Source organism: Diorhabda carinulata, unplaced genomic scaffold, assembly GCF_026250575.1.
Source record: "Diorhabda carinulata isolate Delta unplaced genomic scaffold, icDioCari1.1 Dcau_55, whole genome shotgun sequence".
In the NCBI taxonomy this organism is placed as follows: Eukaryota; Metazoa; Arthropoda; class Insecta; order Coleoptera; family Chrysomelidae; genus Diorhabda; species Diorhabda carinulata.
In genome coordinates, this window is record NW_026614000.1 from 5,001 (window position 1) to 10,266 (window position 5,266).

The 5,266-nt window shown below is 36.0% G+C and overlaps 3 non-coding genes across 3 annotated transcripts in view; all 3 read right to left on the minus strand.

Moving 5' to 3' along the window:
* Positions 1-35, minus strand: part of LOC130903366 (large subunit ribosomal RNA) — a 4,066-nt gene extending 4,031 nt beyond the window's left edge. The window contains exon 1 of the ribosomal RNA XR_009060730.1: positions 1-35. This exon is cut by the window's left edge and continues 4,031 nt beyond it. This is a non-coding gene — a ribosomal RNA (large subunit ribosomal RNA).
* A 712-nt stretch (positions 36-747) lies between these two features.
* On the minus strand, positions 748-903 carry LOC130903364 (5.8S ribosomal RNA). Its single transcript, XR_009060728.1, has one exon. It is a non-coding gene; the product is annotated as a 5.8S ribosomal RNA (ribosomal RNA).
* A 1,111-nt stretch (positions 904-2,014) lies between these two features.
* On the minus strand, positions 2,015-3,936 carry LOC130903365 (small subunit ribosomal RNA). Its single transcript, XR_009060729.1, has one exon. It is a non-coding gene; the product is annotated as a small subunit ribosomal RNA (ribosomal RNA).
* Between the last annotated feature and the right edge of the window lie 1,330 nt (positions 3,937-5,266).

Below are 5,266 nucleotides of genomic sequence, written 5' to 3' on the forward strand. Positions count from 1 at the left end.
AAATTCAGCGGGTAATCTCACCTGCTCTGAGGTCGATATATTATAATATATCTCGTATAATATTTAAATACAATTCGCCAAACTATCATAATCATCTCTCATATGAAATATAACATTATTTGTTTTTATTTAAAGAGTCGGCAGCAGCAGCAGCAGCATCAGCATCAGCATCAGCATCAGCATCAGCATCAGCATCAGCATCAGCAACACACCACCAGCCTTTATACATATATAATATTTTTAATATATATAATTCATATATTTTGTCGATATACCGTGTGTATAAATGATATAAATAAAACACTGGTCAGACGTCCAGTCTTCGAAACTTTATTATTTCTCTCGGACACGACGACCGCGTTATCATTTTATCATAAATATATTATATATACACACACTTATTTATCGACTATATATACGTCGTATATATGTATAATATATATATATATTATATATAAATATAACTCTCTACCAAACAAATTTTATGTATTTCATATAAATACACGATTAATTTATGGTATAGCGGGTTGTGTTCAAAAATTGCGTAACTTTTTCTATAAAAATTTACGCTGCTTTTCGCACTTTAGGATGCCGCACAAATACAAAAAAAAATACGCACAAGTTTGTATGTGCATGTGTTTTTTCTTAATTAGTGTGCGTTATTGTTTCACATCCAACACGCTTAGGCATTATTTTTCTTTAATAAATAGAAAAATTTTAAATTCTAAGCAGTCTTTTAAATTGATACGACCCTCAGTCAGGAGTGGTCCGGGAACGAGTATCCGAGGACCGCAATGTGCGTTCGAAATGTCGATGTTCATGTGTCCTGCAGTTCACAAGTTGACGCGCAATTAGCTGCGTTCTTCATCGACCCACGAGCCAAGTGATTCACCGTTCAGGGTAATCATTTTATTATTATGTCGTTTTCTCATATTCTATTCGTCGTATTTTTAATATTTGATTATTATTAAATTAATAATATTATTATAATATCTTATACGCGTATAGAAAATTTATATAACGACATTTTTTATATATATATATATATATATATATATATATTATAATAAATGGTAATTATTCGAAACTTTTAGAGAAATTATAATATCGTACTTTGATATATCTGATAAATTTTAACCGCTGCACATGTTTTATTACAAACGAGGCGCGCATAGACAGATATCTCGCACGATATATTCCTCCTCTTTATATTATTACAGTTTTTTTTTTATCTTGAAAGTTTTATACAAATTTCGACGGTCGGGCGTAAATCTTCGAACACCTTCGAAATAATACATAAAATATTATTTCTAAAACGAATTTTTATACATATCGATAGAATCGACATGTGCTTAAATTTCGTTTAGGTACCCGGATGAAAATGTCTCAATAACATAATCATCACATATAATCTTGTCGATATTTTCTTGTATTACCTTCAAACGATAAAAAACTTAAGTAATAATATAATAAACGAAATAAAATTTATCCATAAAAATATAGACACACACACGACAACAGACGACGTTTCAATAAACTATATATTTTTCGTTTATTATAATAACGATTCTTTATCAGAACGTTTTTAGTTAACAAGAAATTTTGTTAATGATCGTTCCGTCAATCGTTATAATATATAATAATACATATGTTGTTATTGTTGTGTCGTCATCGTCGTCGACGCCTTCTATAAACTATGATAAAAATTTTTCGTTATATTTTTATTGGAAAAATTTATATATGTAAATATATTTTTATAGACGTATGAATTATATTTATCTTTTTTTTTTTAATTTTATTCGAAACTTGTTCGAATTTTGTAAAAATTAAAAAAAGATTTCAATATATATACATCTATAATATATATATATATATATATATATATATAATTTATAACATATATAAATTTCTTTTGAAGAGTTCGATAATTTTGTAGAAGAAAATTCTCTTTTACAATTAATACAGACTTGATTTCGTTTTTTTTTTTTTTGTTTAAAAACGAACAAATACTCTGTAATGATCCTTCCGCAGGTTCACCTACGGAAACCTTGTTACGACTTTTACTTCCTCTAAATGATCAAGTTTGGTCATCTTTCCGAAGCATCGGCGACGCCGAAACGCCACCGCGCTCAGTCCGAAGACCTCACTAAATCATTCAATCGGTAGTAGCGACGGGCGGTGTGTACAAAGGGCAGGGACGTAATCAACGCGAGCTTATGACTCGCGCTTACTGGGAATTCCTCGTTCATGGGGAACAATTGCAAGCCCCAATCCCTAGCACGAAGGAGGTTCAGCGGGTTACCCGGGCCGCTCGGCCAGGGAGGACACGCTGATTCCTTCAGTGTAGCGCGCGTGCGGCCCAGAACATCTAAGGGCATCACAGACCTGTTATTGCTCAATCTCGTGCGGCTAGAAGCCGCCTGTCCCTCTAAGAAGAATTATTTGTACGCCGACAGTAAAAACCGCGAACGGCAAGAGCCGAAACTCAATACCGACGGGCCTTTGGGATGTCGAAATACGCCTAGTTAGCAGGCTAGAGTCTCGTTCGTTATCGGAATTAACCAGACAAATCGCTCCACCAACTAAGAACGGCCATGCACCACCACCCACCGAATCAAGAAAGAGCTCTCAATCTGTCAATCCTTCCGGTGTCCGGGCCTGGTGAGGTTTCCCGTGTTGAGTCAAATTAAGCCGCAGGCTCCACTCCTGGTGGTGCCCTTCCGTCAATTCCTTTAAGTTTCAGCTTTGCAACCATACTTCCCCCGGAACCCAAAAGCTTTGGTTTCCCGGAAGCTGCCCGCCGAGTCATCGGAGGAACGTCGGCGGATCGCTAGCTGGCATCGTTTATGGTTAGAACTAGGGCGGTATCTGATCGCCTTCGAACCTCTAACTTTCGTTCTTGATCAATGAAAGCGTTTTTGGCAAATGCTTTCGCTTCTGTCCGTCTTGCGACGATCCAAGAATTTCACCTCTAACGTCGCAATACGAATGCCCCCATCCGTTCCTATTAATCATTACCTCGGGGTTCCGAAAACCAACAAAATAGAACCGAGGTCCTATTCCATTATTCCATGCACACAGTATTCAGGCAAAATTTTGGCCTGCTTTAAGCACTCTAATTTGTTCAAAGTAAACGTGCCGGCCCACCTCGACACTCAGTCAAGAGCACCGCGGCGGGATTGAGTTGGGCCGCCCTTGCGAGCTAAGCCCACCGGCAGGACGTCCCACGACACGCCAGTTAACACCGCGTACGATGAACCAGCGGCGTGGGACACAGATTCGACTACGAGCTTTTTAACCGCAACAACTTTAATATACGCTATTGGAGCTGGAATTACCGCGGCTGCTGGCACCAGACTTGCCCTCCAATTGATCCTCGTTAAAGGGTTTAGAGTGTACTCATTCCGATTACGGGGCCTCGGATGAGTCCCGTATCGTTATTTTTCGTCACTACCTCCCCGTGCCGGGAGTGGGTAATTTGCGCGCCTGCTGCCTTCCTTGGATGTGGTAGCCGTTTCTCAGGCTCCCTCTCCGGAATCGAACCCTGATTCCCCGTTACCCGTTACAACCATGGTAGGCGCAGAACCTACCATCGACAGTTGATAAGGCAGACATTTGAAAGATGCGTCGCCGGTGCGAGACCGTGCGATCAGCGAAAAGTTATTCAGAGTCACCAAATTGTACGATGACGAGCAAGCCCGCCACCGATTGGTTTTGATCTAATAAAAGCGCTCCTTCCGTCTCCGGTCGGAACTCTGTTTGCATGTATTAGCTCTAGAATTACCACAGTTATCCAAGTAAATGTGGGTACGATCTAAGGAACCATAACTGATTTAATGAGCCTTTCGCGGTTTCACCTTAATTTGGCTTGTACTGAGACATGCATGGCTTAATCTTTGAGACAAGCATATGACTACTGGCAGGATCAACCAGGGAACTGTGTTTTATAATATATATAATATATATTATTACTATTATTATTATATATATATATATATTTTATAATAAAAAACTATTATCGAAAAAGTTTTAATAACAATATCCAAAAGAGGATAAATTATGATGATGTTTTTTATATTACATATATACTTTATATTTATACATAATATAATAATCATCTATATTCCGTGTATAAACACATTGTTATTTACTTTTTCTTTTGCGTGTTTGCTGCGCTTATTATTGAAAATATATAATTTTCAGCGCCACGCTTTATTTATATTTTTTCTTATTTTATAAAATTTCACCGAATCGACTATAAATCTATCTAAATTTAATCGAAATGAGAAAAATTAGATGATTACGTCGACCGGGCTACAATTTCGACATTATCTCTACCCTTCGCTAGATTGTAAGCGACATGGTTTATACATTAGGTAATAATGAACGAAATTTTTATTCTCGCACGGAATAATGAGAGTTATCGCAAATATTGTGTATATTATATATATAAAAGTGTAATATAATATATATTTTTCATAGACGATCGCATATGAATCGCTCACGATAGAACGCTAGCTAAATTCGCGATCTCGCAATAGATATTTAATTTGTGGATAAATTGATATAATATCTAAAAAGGGAACCGCTAGCAATATACGTTAATATATTGGAGGAGAACGGGGACCCTTTCAGAAAACTATATAATCCACCGATGTGGAATGACCGAAACAACGTCTTTACGTAAATTATAACGAGTTTATTAAAATTTAACGAGACGTCAACTTCGATACACCACACATATATGTGCGCTGTACAACGGTACGCCTTCTACATTAACATTAATAAAGATGTATAGTGAAAATATATAAAAGATGTATTGTGAATATTAAAAAGAAGTATTATGAAATTACATGTTTTGTATTTAGAAGCCGTCCGAGGTGTATCTATCACATAAAAGTGTTATGAAAATATTAACAATAAGGAAAAAAAGTATTATGAAATTAGATGGCCGCTCGATGTATGAACGTACGAGGTGTATTATATAAAAGTTGTATGAAAATAGAAATAATAATGAAAAACAAGTATTATGAAATTAAATTCCGCTCGATATAGCAATTTGTCGAGAAAGATGATTTGTGAAAATTGAGTGGAGATGTTTTGTATTTAAAAGCCGTCCGAGGTGTATGACATAAAAGTGTTATGAAAATATTAACAATAAGGAAAAAAAGTATTATGAAATTAGATCGCCGCTCGATGTATGAACGTACGAGGTGTATTATATAAAAGTTGTATGAAAATAGAAATAATAATGAAAAACAAGTAT